The 16898-nt window shown below is 38.0% G+C and overlaps 1 non-coding gene across 1 annotated transcript; it reads left to right on the forward strand.

The window, feature by feature from the left end:
- The first annotated feature begins 5765 nt into the window (after positions 1-5765).
- Positions 5766-5837, forward strand: TRNAR-UCU (transfer RNA arginine (anticodon UCU)). Its single transcript has one exon. It is a non-coding gene; the product is annotated as a tRNA-Arg (tRNA).
- The last annotated feature ends 11061 nt before the right edge of the window (positions 5838-16898 follow it).

Raw genomic sequence — 16898 nt, forward strand, 5'->3', positions numbered from 1 at the left:
AATTCTAATGAGTTATCTTGGAATTTAGAATCAAATAAAAAACCCTATATTATGCTCAAGGAAAGTAGATATAGATAGGAGCTTATGCCCTCAAAAAAAATACACTAGTTTCTTAAATTAAAAATAAAAAAGATTTTTTTCTTACGTCGAGAAATATTTGTTTTTCAAGATAAACAATGTCCGTTAGGCACCTAATCTTTATGTCATAATAGACCCGAACACTTGCCTCGGATTGACTTCAATATATAATTGCTCCAGTGAATAACTAAAAAAAAAATAGAAGGATGGTAGATAGTAAAGAAAAGAACTAATCACAATATCTATCTTTCAAAATCTATCTTTCAAAATCTATCTTTCAAAATATATATCTTTCAAAGATTCACTAAAAAGACAGTTGGCGGGTCTCTTTGTATGTCTTGTCCGGAAAGAGGAGGACTTAATGATTATTCGTTCGCCGGAACCAGAAGTAAAAATTGTTGTGGATAGGGATCCTGTAAAAACATCTTTTGAGGAATGGGCCAGACCCGGCCATTTCTCAAGAACACTAGCTAAGGGCCCTGATACTACCACTTGGATCTGGAACCTACATGCTGATGCTCACGATTTCGATAGTCATACTGGTGATTTGGAGGAGATTTCTCGAAAAGTCTTTAGTGCTCATTTCGGGCAACTTTCCATTATCTTTCTTTGGTTGAGTGGCATGTACTTTCATGGCGCCCGTTTTTCCAATTATGAAGCATGGCTAAGTGATCCTACTCACATTGGACCCAGTGCTCAGGTAGTTTGGCCTATAGTAGGGCAAGAAATATTGAATGGTGATGTAGGCGGGGGTTTCCGAGGAATCCAAATAACCTCTGGTTTTTTTCAGCTTTGGCGAGCATCTGGAATAACTAGTGAATTACAACTCTATTGTACTGCAATTGGTGCATTGATTTTTGCAGCGTTAATGCTTTTTGCTGGTTGGTTCCATTATCACAAAGCCGCTCCCAAATTGGCCTGGTTCCAAGATGTAGAATCCATGTTGAATCACCACTTAGCGGGATTATTAGGACTTGGGTCTCTTTCTTGGGCGGGGCACCAAATTCATGTATCTTTACCAATTAACCAATTTCTTGACGCTGGGGTGGATCCTAAAGAGATACCACTTCCTCATGAATTTATCTTGAATCGGGACCTTTTGGCTCAACTTTATCCTAGTTTTGCCGAAGGAGCAACCCCTTTTTTCACTTTAAATTGGTCCAAATACGCAGAATTTCTGACTTTTCGCGGAGGACTAGATCCAGTAACCGGTGGTCTCTGGCTGACCGATATTGCGCACCATCATTTAGCTATTGCTATTCTTTTCCTAATCGCAGGTCATATGTATAGGACCAATTGGGGTATTGGCCATGGACTTAAAGATATTTTGGAGGCTCACAAGGGCCCATTTACAGGACAAGGCCATAAGGGTCTTTATGAAATCTTAACAACGTCATGGCATGCTCAATTATCTCTTAACCTAGCTATGCTAGGCTCTACAACCATTGTTGTAGCTCATCATATGTATTCTATGCCTCCCTATCCATACCTAGCTACTGACTATGGTACACAACTTTCCTTGTTCACACACCACATGTGGATTGGCGGATTTCTAATAGTCGGTGCTGCTGCACATGCAGCAATTTTTATGGTAAGAGACTATGATCCAACTACTCGATACAACGATCTATTAGATCGCGTCCTTAGACACCGCGATGCAATCATATCCCACCTTAACTGGGTATGTATATTTCTAGGTTTTCACAGTTTTGGCTTGTACATTCATAATGATACCATGAGTGCTTTAGGCCGTCCACAAGATATGTTTTCGGATACTGCCATACAATTACAACCTATCTTTGCTCAATGGGTACAAAATATCCATGCTACTGCGCCTGGCGTAACAGCTCCTGGTGCAACAACAAGTACTAGCTTAACGTGGGGAGGCGGCGAGTTAGTAGCAGTAGGTGGCAAAGTGGCTTTGTTACCTATTCCATTAGGAACCGCAGATTTTTTAGTCCATCACATTCATGCATTTACCATACATGTGACTGTATTAATACTTTTGAAAGGTGTTTTATTTGCTCGGAGTTCCCGTTTGATACCCGATAAAGCAAATCTAGGTTTTCGCTTTCCTTGCGATGGGCCTGGCCGAGGGGGAACATGTCAAGTATCCGCCTGGGATCATGTTTTCTTAGGTTTATTCTGGATGTACAATGCAATTTCGGTAGTCATTTTCCATTTCAGTTGGAAAATGCAGTCGGATGTTTGGGGTACTATAAGTGATCAAGGGGTGGTAACTCATATTACAGGGGGAAACTTTGCACAGAGTTCCATTACGATTAATGGGTGGCTTCGAGATTTCTTGTGGGCACAGGCATCGCAAGTCATTCAGTCTTATGGTTCTTCATTATCTGCATATGGTCTTTTTTTCTTAGGTGCTCATTTTGTCTGGGCCTTCAGTTTAATGTTTTTATTCAGCGGCCGTGGTTATTGGCAAGAACTCATTGAATCTATCGTTTGGGCTCATAACAAATTAAAAGTTGCTCCTGCTACTCAGCCTAGAGCCTTGAGCATTATACAAGGACGCGCTGTAGGAGTAACCCATTACCTTCTGGGTGGAATTGCCACGACATGGGCATTCTTCTTAGCGAGAATTATTGCAGTAGGATAGTGGCTAGGAGGATTTGAAAGGCATTATGGAATTAAGATTTCCCAGGTTTAGCCAAGGCTTAGCTCAGGACCCCACTACTCGTCGTATTTGGTTTGGTATTGCTACCGCACATGATTTCGAAAGTCATGATGATATTACTGAAGAACGTCTTTATCAGAACATTTTTGCTTCTCACTTTGGGCAATTAGCAATAATCTTTCTATGGACGTCCGGAAATCTGTTTCATGTAGCTTGGCAAGGAAATTTTGAATCATGGATACAGGATCCTTTACACGTAAGACCTATTGCTCATGCGATTTGGGATCCTCATTTTGGTCAACCCGCTGTGGAAGCCTTTACTCGAGGAGGTGCTGCTGGTCCAGTGAATATTGCTTATTCTGGAGTTTATCAGTGGTGGTATACAATAGGATTACGCACCAATGAGGATCTTTATACTGGAGCTCTTTTTCTATTATTTCTTTCTACGCTGTCCTTAATAGCGGGTTGGTTACATCTACAACCCAAATGGAAACCAAGCCTTTCGTGGTTCAAAAACGCGGAATCTCGTCTCAATCATCATTTGTCAGGACTTTTCGGGGTAAGTTCTTTGGCTTGGACAGGACATTTAGTTCATGTTGCTATTCCCGCATCCAGGGGGGAGTACGTTCGATGGAATAATTTCTTAGATGTATTACCCTATCCCCAGGGGTTGGGACCCCTTTTGACGGGTCAATGGAATCTTTATGCCCAAAACCCTGATTCGAGTAATCATTTATTTGGTACCGCTCAAGGAGCGGGAACTGCCATTCTAACTCTTCTTGGGGGATTCCATCCACAAACACAAAGTTTGTGGCTGACCGATATGGCTCACCATCATTTAGCTATTGCATTTATTTTTCTCATTGCCGGTCACATGTATCGAACTAACTTCGGAATTGGGCACAGTATTAAAGATCTTTTAGAAGCGCATACTCCTCCGGGGGGTCGATTAGGGCGTGGGCATAAGGGCCTTTATGACACAATCAACAATTCGATTCATTTTCAGTTAGGTCTTGCTCTAGCTTCTTTAGGGGTTATTACTTCCTTAGTAGCTCAACATATGTACTCTTTACCTCCTTATGCATTCATAGCACAAGACTTTACTACTCAAGCTGCTTTATATACTCATCACCAATATATTGCAGGGTTCATCATGACAGGGGCTTTTGCTCATGGAGCTATTTTTTTCATTAGGGATTACAATCCGGAACAGAATGAGGATAATGTATTGGCAAGAATGTTAGACCATAAAGAAGCTATCATATCTCATTTAAGTTGGGCTAGCCTCTTTCTAGGATTCCATACCTTGGGCCTTTATGTTCATAACGACGTCATGCTTGCTTTTGGTACTCCAGAAAAGCAAATCTTGATCGAACCTATATTTGCCCAATGGATACAATCTGCTCATGGCAAGACGACATATGGGTTCGATATACTCTTATCTTCAACGAATGGCCCCGCTTTCAATGCGGGTCGAAGCCTATGGTTGCCCGGATGGTTGAATGCTGTTAATGAGAATAGTAATTCGCTTTTCTTAACAATAGGACCTGGGGATTTCTTGGTTCATCATGCTATTGCTCTAGGTTTGCATACAACTACATTGATTTTAGTAAAGGGCGCTTTAGATGCACGCGGTTCCAAATTAATGCCAGATAAAAAGGATTTTGGATATAGTTTTCCTTGTGACGGCCCAGGGCGCGGCGGTACTTGTGATATTTCTGCTTGGGACGCATTTTATTTGGCAGTTTTCTGGATGTTAAATACCATTGGGTGGGTTACTTTTTATTGGCATTGGAAACATATCACATTATGGCAGGGCAACGTTTCACAATTTAATGAATCCTCCACTTATTTGATGGGATGGTTAAGAGATTACCTATGGTTAAACTCTTCACAACTTATCAATGGATATAATCCTTTTGGGATGAATAGTTTATCGGTATGGGCGTGGATGTTCTTATTTGGACATCTTGTTTGGGCTACTGGATTTATGTTCTTAATTTCCTGGCGGGGGTATTGGCAGGAATTAATTGAGACTTTAGCATGGGCTCATGAACGCACACCTTTAGCTAATTTAATTCGCTGGAGAGATAAGCCCGTGGCTCTTTCCATTGTGCAAGCAAGATTGGTTGGATTAGCTCACTTTTCCGTGGGTTATATATTCACTTATGCAGCTTTCTTGATTGCCTCAACATCAGGCAAGTTTGGTTAATTTAGTTTGTTTTTTTGTACTGTATCAGCACCTAGTTCATTACTCTTGATAGAGAGGGAGGATCTGCCTTTTTAGATTTCTTTTTCTATTTATTTTTCCATCTAGGATTAGAACCGTATACTTGGTAATAATAGCAACGACACATTATGGCAAAAAAAAGTTTGATTCAGAGGGAGAAGAAGCGGCAGAAATTAGAACAGAAATATCATTTGATTCGTCAATCTTTAAAAAAAAAGATAAGAAGCAAAGTTTCTCCCTTGAGTTTGAGTGAAAAAACGAAAATGCGAGAAAAATTGCAATCCCTACCGCGTAATAGTGCACCTACACGCCTTCATCGACGTTGTTTTTTGACCGGAAGACCTAGAGCTAACTATCGACATTTTGGGCTATCCGGACACGTACTTCGAGAAATGGTTTATGAATGTTTGTTACCGGGTGCAACAAGATCCAGTTGGTAAGGATAAAATACCCTTTCGTATTTGTATGGATTTCTGGAATTGATAATCATAGAGGAGCCCTCTTTACCATTCTGTATAAATGGACTATTCTATTTGTATAGATATTGGTAGAGGGGCGTATCCAACCCTCTTTTATCCACTAGTTACCCCTCTTTAGTTTAAGAGTATAGAGCAGTTTGGTAGCTCATAAGGCTCATAACCTTGGGGTTGCGGGTTCGATTCCCACTACCGCCTCCATACTCCTTCTTTATGATATATGCATGATATAATATATACATCATGCATTTGTATCTGGATTTTTTGATTTCCTAAAAGAGTTTTGGTCTAACAGTTTTTTCTCGGAAGAAGCAAAAAAATAAAAGAAAGAATAAAATATGAAAGAAAAGCGTCCATTGTCTAATGGATAGGACAGAGGTCTTCTAAACCTTTGGTATAGGTTCAAATCCTATTGGACGCAATCTTATTTCTATCTATTCTTTAAATAACTATACTAAACTAAAAACAAAGAAAACTTTTTTGCATGATTCAAATGAAAAAGCTTTCTCAACGATTCCTATTCTACTAACAAGAGTAGACATGCAAAATTTATTTGTTACTGAAGAGAAAACCGTTCCAGCTGTTCCTGAATAGCTTCCTTCAAAAGGATTTCCGCTTGCTCGGTGAATGTCTTGCTAGAAGATATAATTTCTTGGAATTGAGGTTTAGTATCTTTTAGATGTTTACGTAACTCATCCAGAAATTTATTTACCTGTTCAATTTCTAACGAATCAAGATATCCTCTTGTTCCGGTATAAATAGTAGCTATCTGCTCTTCCACTGGGAGAGGATTTGCCTGGGATTGTTTAAGCAATTCCCTTAATCGTCGACCCCTTGCCAATTGATTCTGACTTGTTTTATCGAGAGCAGAGGCGAATTGTGCAAAGGCTTGTAACTCTGCGAATTGCGCTAGTTCCAATTTTGATTTGCCAGCTACTTGTTTCATGGCTTTAATTTGAGCCGCGGATCCTACTCTGGAAACAGAAATACCCACATTAATAGCGGGTCGAATTCCGGCATTGAATAGATCCGCAGATAAGAATATTTGTCCATCTGTAATGGAGATTACATTAGTAGGAATATAGGCGGAAACGTCTCCAGATTGAGTCTCAACTATTGGTAAAGCGGTCATACTTCCTTCGCCTAAAAGAGAATTTAATTTAGCGGCTCTTTCTAAAAGGCGTGAATGCAAATAAAAAACATCCCCTGGATAAGCCTCACGTCCGGGAGGTCTTCTTAATAGAAGGGACATTTGGCGATAAGCTTGTGCCTGTTTGGAGAGATCATCATAAATTATTAAAGTATGCCGTTCGCGGTACATAAAATACTCAGCCAGGGCTGCTCCCGTATAAGGAGCGAGGTATTGTAATGTAGCAGGTGAATCCGCCATTTCAGCTACTACAATAGTGTATTCCATGGCCCCCTCCTCATGGAAAGTAGTTACTACTTGAGCTACGGAGGATGCTCTTTGACCGATAGCTACATAAACACATATTACACCTTGCCCTTTTTGATTGAGAATTGTATCTGTGGCTACTGCTGTTTTGCCAGTCTGTCTGTCCCCAATAATTAACTCTCGCTGACCGCGCCCTATAGGGATCATCGAATCGATAGCAATAAGCCCTGTTTGAAGAGGTTCGTATACGGAACGCCTGGAAATTATACTTGGAGCAGGAGATTCAATTAAGCGAGATTCGGAAGCTATAATTTCGCCTTTCCCATCAATAGGTTTAGCCAGAGCATTTACAACACGACCCAAGTAAGCCTCACTCACGGGTATCTGAGCAATTCTTCCTGTTGCTTTTACAAAACTTCCCTCTTGTATCATCAACCCATCGCCCATTAATACAATCCCAACATTTTTGGATTCCAAATTCAGAGCAATACCCCTAGTACCTTCTGCAAATTCGACTAATTCACCTGACATTATTTCACCAAGACCTATAATACGAGCAATCCCATCCCCCACTTGAACTACGCGACCTATATTCTCAATCCCTACTTTCCTATTATATTGTTCAATACGTTCGCGGAGAATTTTATGAATTTCGTCGACTCGAAGGGTTGCCATTAGTGTTTCTTGACTCTTTTTTCGGAAGCAAGGGGAAAAATAATGCCTAAATTCTAAACGAAAGTAGAAGTTCAAGGCCTAATTAATTTAATTATTTCTTCCATTCCAGGGACCCGAGAATGCCAATATTAGCACGAATCGTACGGAAATGTAACTCGGTATTCAAACAACTATTCAGAGTTCCTAGAGCTCCTTGTACGGCCTGTTGGAAAACCCGCTGTCGGACCTGATTCATTGCCCTTTGTTTTTCAAAATAAAGGGTTTCGTTTTTAGACTTTTCCAATTGTTCCAAACTAATAGAAGTAGCATTAATCAAATTTGCTTTTTCTCGTTCTATCTCAGAGTATCCATTCATTCGATACTCATCCGCTTCTAGTTCGACTTTCTGTAATCGAATCCGAGCTTTTTCGAGTTGCTCAATGGTCCCTCTACGCAATTCTTCTGAATTTCGAATAGTACTCAAGATCCTCTGTTTTCGATTATCTAATAAATCTTTTAATGAAAGTAGATTATTTTGTAAGTTTACAACTTTTATGATCTCTTCCCGAACCAAACATGAATCTTTCGATTCATTTGGCTCTCACGCTCCTTTTTTTTTTTCTATAGCTATTTCCATATCTTTTTTTTAAGTAATGAGCCTATCCTCTATCTTCTTTTTTATGTTTATATTTCAATATACCGAAACCTATATAAGACTAGATAAATATTAAGAGGACTCTTCCGCCTAGATAAAAATATATCATGGTCAGCAAAGTTGTTTCTTTATTTTTATTTGCCCTCTAGTTAATAATTTCAATTTCATTAAGAAAAACTAACTAAATAAATGGAAAATGAAAATTAATAGAATTCTTTTTTATTTTTTTTTTCTTCAAATCCAAAAAATTTCTCTTTTTTATACATAGGTCGTCGATTCGGCATTGGTTAAAAAAGGGCAGGGTGCCCCCTTTTTTTTCTAGTAAATAGTTCAAACCATTTTATCGATATGAGTGTTCTATATCAGATAAATTTTACATTAGCTATTTCCCGTTTAAATTGGTACTAATACTAATATAGTTGTAGAAAGAGTACCTCTTTTTGCCTGGACTTCAAGCAGTTTAGCTTTAACCGTGTTAATGGTCTCACATTCTTGGTTTATAGAGAATCAAAGTTGATTTACCAATGAGTCGCGAAATGCTATGGTTCTTCCATATGATTTCTGAATTTATTCAGAAGTAATTCGTCGAGATCGTGCACCCTTTTCTTATTTATCCGAAAAATACTAAAAAATATTATAAAGTGCAGCCGGATAGATCCAATCTATTCTTGAAATAGACAACTCGCACACACTCCCTTTCCAAAAAAAATCAAAACACCAACCACTACAGTTAGATTTATTAGATTTGTTGCTAAAATATCGGTATTAAGCCCGAAACTGCCAGCGGATGGCCAGTGAGCTAAAAAAACGAAAGAATGGGTTACATTTTTCATATGCTCTCTCTCTTATAGATAGGACGAACAAAGAACAAAGTTTTTCGATCACTTACTTCGCTCGCCCTTTTTTGATCGGTTTTTTTAATGCAAATAGATTCAATCTAGTAATTTCTTTTAGATTAAGTCTTACGTCTTGTTTGACCGGTGAAAGACTTCCTTTGTTGAAATGTTCTGTTCCCAAAATTCCTAAAATAAAAGGAAAAAACTTTCCACTTTCCTAAACTAAGGACGGGAAATAAGAAGGTGAGCATATCTTCTAAATTAATAATACTCAACTCAGCCCTTCCTAGAATGGGGTATTATCTGTCCCGATAAATAGATAATTCCAGGAGTAATAAATAGGAGTAAATTAAATAAAGTATTGATATAATTGGAATTGTGGAAGCAAATACCAATTTACTAAAAAAAGAAAAAAGTATCTAATCGAAATCGAAAGAATTTTTTTTTTAAGATTAAACAAAAGGGTTCGCAAATAAAAGCGCTAGTGCCACAACTAGTCCATAAATTGTTAAAGCTTCCATAAAAGCTAGACTAAGCAATAAAGTACCTCGTATTTTACCTTCTGCTTCTGGCTGTCTCGCAATACCTTCTACAGCTTGTCCTGCAGCAGTACCTTGACCAACTCCAGGTCCAATAGAAGCAAGCCCTACGGCCAATCCAGCAGCAATAACAGAAGCAGCAGCAATTAGTGGATTCATGGTGAGTAGTTCCTCGTGTCAAAAAAAAGAAATGGTTAAGGATACAATCAACCAATAAATTCTTACTTCTAAGCTCTATTGGGGAGAAGTAAAGTAACTAAAAAGTACAAATTGAAATCAAATTGAAATGATAATGTGAATTGTCCGAACTACATAGAAGGGAATTCCATATCCATATATCGGATTAGATAATGAATCTAACCTAGGAATATATAATATAATATCCTATATATATACATTTGTTTCTTCTATTTTGTTTGCATATTTTCTCATTTTCTATTGAATCGGATTCTAAAATCATTGCTTAAAGTGGAAACCTGCATAAAAGAGGACTCCACTTATAGACATTAAGGATATTATAGTATAGATCTAGCCTGACTCCACCCTCCTTAATGCATATATACTTTGAAAATTCCATAATATAGTCTATTCTATTCTCTCTCCTACAACTCTAGGCTATATATTCATACGCATTTCTAACTATTTTTTTGCAACCAAGCAGATTATCTGGAACCATGCATGAATTGAGCTAAGCTGCAAAAAAAAAAAATACTATTTCCAAAAAGAGTCAATTCAATGATGACCCTCCATGGATTCACCTATATAGGCTGCGGCTAATGTTGCAAAAATAAGAGCTTGAATACCGCTTGTAAATAATCCAAGAAACATGACCGGTATAGGGATTACTAAGGGGACTAAAGAAACAAGAACAACAACGACTAATTCATCCGCCAATATATTCCCGAAAAGTCGAAAGCTAAGCGATAATGGTTTTGTGAAATCTTCTAGGATGTTAATTGGTAAAAGGATTGGAGTTGGTTTAATATATTTCTCGAAATAGCTCAATCCTTTTTTGCTAAGACCAGCATAAAAATATGCCGCTGACGTGAGTAAAGCTAAAGCAACAGTAGTATTTATATCATTCGTGGGCGCTGCTAATTCCCCATGGGGTAACTCTATAATTTTCCAAGGTAAAAGAGCACCCGACCAATTCGAAACAAAAATAAAAAGGAACATAGTTCCAATAAAGGGAACCCAGGGACCATATTCTTCTCCAATCTGAGTTTTGCTCAAGTCTCGAATAAACTCAAGGACATATTCAAAAAAATTCTGACCGTCGGTCGGGATGGTTTGTGGATTCCGAACAGCTATGACAACTGAACCTAGCAAGATAGTAATTACGACCCAAGAAGTGATGAGTACTTGGGCATGAATTTGGAAACCTCCTATTTGCCAATAGAAGTGTTGGCCTACTTCTACACCCGATATATCGTATAACCCCTTGAGTGTTTTAATGGAACAAGGTATAATATTCATATTGTCCTCTGATAAAAATTGAACTTCAAAAAAGGAATTCTTTTGATTCAACCATCTCTTTCTCAACTCAGCAACTTGAAGTATTAATCTTATATTTAGGATACCAAGAAAGCACATCAGATCATAATATATATCAATACCCTCTAATATATATCAATATTCCCCTTCTTTTTTCTATGCAAAAAAAATTCTATGCAAAAAAAAAGATATAGTAAAGTAAGTGATTCCATAAATTTACGCAGTTGCCCAAGAATTCACTATATATTCTTAATCAACGATTTCTTATATAGAGAGAACGGCCCTCACAAATTGAAAATACTAATTTGTTAAGAATCAATCGAATTGAAGTCATAGTGTCATCGTTGGCTGGAATCGATATATTCGCGAGATCCGGGTCACAATTTGTATCGACTAAAGAAATAGTAGGAATCCCCAAAATGGCACATTCCCGAAGAGCTATATACTCTTTTTGCTGATCAAGGACGATCACAATGTCTGGCAATCTCGTCATATATTTGATCCCGCCGAGATACCTTTGCAAAGTAGATAATTTTCTCTTCAAGATTGCCACATCTCTTTTTGGGAGATGGTGGAATTTTCCCATTTTTTCTTCTGCTCTTAAGTCTCTAAATTGAGAAAGTCTAGTTTTCGTAATCGACCAATTCGTTAACATACCACTGAACCACTTTTTATTAACATAATGACAACGAGCCCTTATTGCAGCTGATGCTACTAAATCTGTTGCTCTTTTTTTGGTACCAACAATTAAGAAACTTTTTCCCTGACTTGCTGCATCAAAAACTAAATCACAAGCTTCTGATAAAAAACGAGCCGTTCTAGCGAGATTTATAATATGAGTACCTTTACGCTTTGCCGAAATGTAAGGGGCCATTTTAGGATTCCATTTCTTAATACCATGACCAAAATGAACTCCTGCTTCTATCATCTCTTTCAAATTAATGTTCCAATATCTTCTTGTCATTTTTTCCACACTTCCTTTTTTTTAATCCTACCATTCCATTACGGAATTTAGTTCTTTTTGAAGATTAAGAAAGATCCGAAATAGCTTGAAATAAATAATAATTGTTCCGAGAGAACCTTGTACTAAGATAAGAGTTGGCCATTGATACATGGTATAAACATAACCACCTTAATGAATTAACTGACTTGTTTTACTTATTAAAATAAAAATCTTAAAAATCTAAAATTTGACCTGTTAGTGTTCTAAGTTCAAAAGTCTAGTAAAGTAAAAAATATTTTTATGGGGGTTCTTATGTCTCATAAAAATTGTTTGTTACGTCAGAATCTGAAGAAACTAATTCTGTATGGAGAAACAAAAAATCTCTCATTTCCGACGCGAATAGATTTTTTTTTTTTATTTCGAAATAAAGGTTCTTGTCTTGTGGGGAACGATGCACAAATTTTTGGAATCCGGTACCAACAGGTATAATCCCCCCCAGAACTACGTTTTCTTTCAAGCCTTTCAACCAATCAATGCGACCTCGTAGGGCAGCTTTTGCTAAAACTCGAGCAGTTTCTTGAAAACTTGCTTCAGATATGAAACTTTGGGTATTCAGGGAAGCCCTTGTTATTCCCAATAAGATTGCCCGATAATAGATCGATTCATCCAAAGCTCGTCCTGCTCGTTCCGCTCGCAATAGTCCGATTAATTCCCCAGGCGAAAAAACATTAGACATTCCATCTTCGGAAACCCGCACTTTTGATGTTACTTGGCGTATAATAATCTCTATATGTCTATTATGGATCTGTACCCCTTGGGATCGATAAACCTTTTGGATTTTATTAACCAAAGAGATACGACTTTGGGCTATGGTTAGCTCAGCTCCAATCAAGAATCCCCAAGGGACCCCAAGAATTCTTGGTATACGCTCATTCCAATCCTCAATTCTCCTTTCGAGATTCGGGGATAATGAATCAATTGAACGCGCTTCAAAGATTTGTTCCACTTTTGGAAGACCTTGCGTTATGTCACTAGATCTCGATTTTTCATATATAAACGTAACTAACCTATCTCCCTTGTAAAGGATTTCTCCATAATGACCATTAACAGTTGCTCCTGTAGTGGCCAAATAAGGTTTAGCTGCTCTTATAACAAAGGAATTCATATTTACAATGAAAATTTGACCGGATTTTTTTATGTGCGATTTAAATAGACATACATTTTCACAAATAAATTGTCCAAGGTGAATTATTGCCAATGTCTCTTCCCAAGAATCATGATGGACAAAGTGACAATTCAAAAGGAATGGATCCAACATTATGTTACTATCGAAATTAGAAATCCTTTTATTTTCATCTATTAAAGAGTATTTAAGTTCTTGAAGTACTTGGAAGGTTTGTTTTAAATTGTCAACGAACAAATATTTTTTTAACAGGATTTTATTATGCGTTAGTAAATAGTAAGATGAAGAAAAATGCGATATACTAGCTACAATAGCGCCTAAGGGCCCAAAAATTTCTCGAATAGGAATTCTAGGATTCCATTCTTTTATCGCATTGGGATGTTTTGAATTCTTGAATAAACCAATTCGAGAACAGTTGGATGCCGACAAAATCATCAAAGAGTGGTATTCTTTATTTCGATTCAACAAAGTGCCAATAGCTTCTGGATGTTGGCTAAGTGATTCAATCTTCGCCTTGGAATAAAAAGAATTGATATTGGCGCGATCTAACCTATTATGGGGAATCGGTCCTGCACTTGTCCTACCATACCTTTTTCGTGTATACGAAATAGTGGACTTGACTAACTCAATTCTTAGGAAATCGCGAATAAGATCATTTGCTCTTACCTCAACAAGGGAAGCACCAGCCTTTTCTTTTTCTTCTTGTTCCCAATTCACTACTAAGCAAGTTCTAACAAATTGACTATTTGTGTGATAAATTCTTTGAGTTAACTTGCTATTTTCATGAGAAATAAAATTGACAAGTCGAATTTGGAGATTATTTTCTTCTTGCAAGAGATCCTGCGGGAAAAGTGTTGCTAAATTTCTTCCTTCGTCCATTTCATATGCCACTGTAGGGCGAACGGAAACAAAATACTTTTCCTTGCTCTTGAGAATTTTTTTCCGTTGAACATAGACCCAATTTTTCCTTTTTTTTGATTCCTTAGAATCTTTTTTTTGTCTTTCTGGCGGTATCAAACAGCCACCTAATATCTTATCCGCCTCTTCAGGAAAATGAATATCTCCGGAAAATATTTTGAGTTCCGTATGGCTTTTTTTTCTCTTCACTCGGACCAGTCCGCCTAGTCGACTTCTTGTATTTTTTGTGAGTTGTGTATTCACTCCAATAATACTATTGTCAAGTATCTTTAGGGATGAAGATCTCGGCAAGATATGAAGTTCTTGAAGAATGAAAAAAAACCGATCTACTTCTTTTTGGTATTTTAGACTAAATTCTTTTGTTCCTCGATGCTCAATCAAACCCTCTTTTTTTAAGATGGAATCTTCCTCTGGGCTCTCGTATTCGTCCTCTGAATCTTCTTCTGAGTCTTCCTCTAAAGTACCATATTTTTCCTCTGCGCTTTCCCCGGGGCTGCCATATTCGTCTTCTGAGTCTTCCTCTAGAGTTCCATATTCGTCCTCTTGGGTCCTATATTTGCTCTCTGGGCTCCCATATTCCTCTTCTGAGTCTTTCTCTAAAGTCCTATATTCGTTCTCTGGGTTCCCATATTCGTTTTCTGGGCTCCCATATTCGTCTTCTAGGGTTTCATATTCGTATTCGTCTTCTAGGATTCCATATTTAGATTCTTCTAGGGTTTCATATTCATATTCGTCCTCTCGGGTCCTGTATTCGTCTTCTAGGGTCTCATATTCCTCTTCTGAGTCTTCCGCTCGAGTCCTATATTCTTCTTCTAGGGTCCTATATCTAAATTTAACAATTCCTGAACCCTTTTTATCTTTTCTGTATCGGGGATCGTCAAAATAAGCAAAAATAGTATTTCTACGTAAAACACCCATAAGGGGGATTTCAATCGAAATCCCAAAACAGGATATTAGTTCTTTCTCTTGTTCTTGATGATATTGTAATGGAATGACGAACCTATTTCTTCGCTTTTTCGCCAACAAATCTGAATTATCTTGAAAAATAGAAGGATAGATAAAATTCCAATGGCCATTGGACATGATTCGATCCGACGTTGAATAATCAAGAATTTCCCTATCTTTTTTACCATAAGTATTCATTTGATCTTGATCCTTGTGGAGTGAAAAAGACGCTATACTGGATCTGCACATACTTACTGACAATATCCATAAATGGCTTGTTTTTGGTAATCGGCGAAGATTACCATATTGATATTCGGGCGCATGGTAAACATCAGTACTCCAGTGCATTTCGCCGTCTGATTCAGAATAAATATGCTTTTGTACCCTTTCTTTAAAATGTAAAGTGGACGTTCCGGCACGAATCTCCGCAATTACTTGTTCGGATTTTACATATTGATCATTTTGCACTAGAATCAAGCTTTTTGAGGGAATATTCACACTATATAGAATATCTTGACTCTGAATAGTTACATGCAAGTCTATATAACATAGAAAAGCAGGCTGCCCATGACGGGTACGTGTGGGGTGAACCAAATTCTCATTGAATTTTATTTTTCCATTCGAAGGGGATCGTACAAGGTCGGCAGTACCCCCTGTGAATACTCCGCCAGTATGAAAAGTTCTTAATGTTAGTTGAGTCCCTGGCTCCCCAATTGATTGACCTGCAATAATACCTACGGCTTCTCCCAATTCGACCAGATCACTATGAGTAGGACTCCGGCCATAGCATAATTGACAGATCCAAGAAGTGCTTCGGCAAGTAAAGGGGGTTCTAATATATATTGGTTGTGCTCGAAATGGTTGTGCTCGAAAGGCAGTTATGAATCGATTGACTAATCCAATTCCAATATCTTGATTTCGCGCGGCAATGCATCGTGAACCGATATATATATCGTCTGCTAATACACGACCAATTAGTGTTTGGACAAAAAGTTTTTCCGTCATCCCATTTTGAGGACTTACAGAAATACCTCGGATAGTACCACAATCTCTTCTACGCACAATAATATGTTGAACTACTTCAACAAGTCTACGTGTAAGATATCCAGCATCTGCTGTTCGCACAGCAGTATCTACAACCCCTTTGCGGGCTCCATAGCAGGAAATTATATATTCTGTCAAAGAAAGTCCCTCGCGTAAATTGCTTTGAATAGGTAAATCAATCATTTGTCCTTGAGGGTCCGACATTAATCCTCTCATACCTACTAATTGGTGTACTTGAGATGCATTTCCTCTGGCTCCTGAAAAAGACATTAGATAGACTGGATTAGAAGGATCCGTTATCCGAAAATTTGAATTCATTTCTTGTTTCAAATATTCACTTGTCGCATACCATATCTCAACAGATTGGCGTAATTTTTCTACCGCGTGTACAGCCCCATAATAATAGTGTTTCTCCAAAAGAAAACTCTGTTGTTCCGCGTCTTGGACTAACCATCCCTTAGAGGGTATTGTTAAAAGATCCTCGATTCCTAACGAAATCGATGTAGTAGTGGCTTGATGGAAGCCCAGAGTCTTTAGTTGATCCAGTATATGGGATGTATATCCCATTCCAAAATGATCTATTAATCTGCTAATAAGTCGTTTCATACCAGTTCCGTCTATCTCTTTATTATGAAAGACCAGATTGGCCCGTTCCGCCATACATAAGTACCCCCTTTTCGGCTGAGTAGGATTCGACAATTGCTGAGTAGGATTCGACAATGGGCCTGAGTCAGTGATTCGAAAATTTAATTAACTTAATTGCCTCAATCTCAATCTGGATTCGCGTGGCAAATAATGATGATACTAGGGAAATCGGAATGCCCCCCGAAAGGGGAGGGGCATCGCCGAATCTAACTTTCTTGTTTAGGTAGTGT

Source organism: Triticum urartu, unplaced genomic scaffold (genome assembly GCF_056163025.1).
Source record: "Triticum urartu cultivar PI428250 unplaced genomic scaffold, HENAU_Tu73 scaffold2, whole genome shotgun sequence".
NCBI lineage: Eukaryota > Viridiplantae > Streptophyta > Magnoliopsida > Poales > Poaceae > Triticum > Triticum urartu.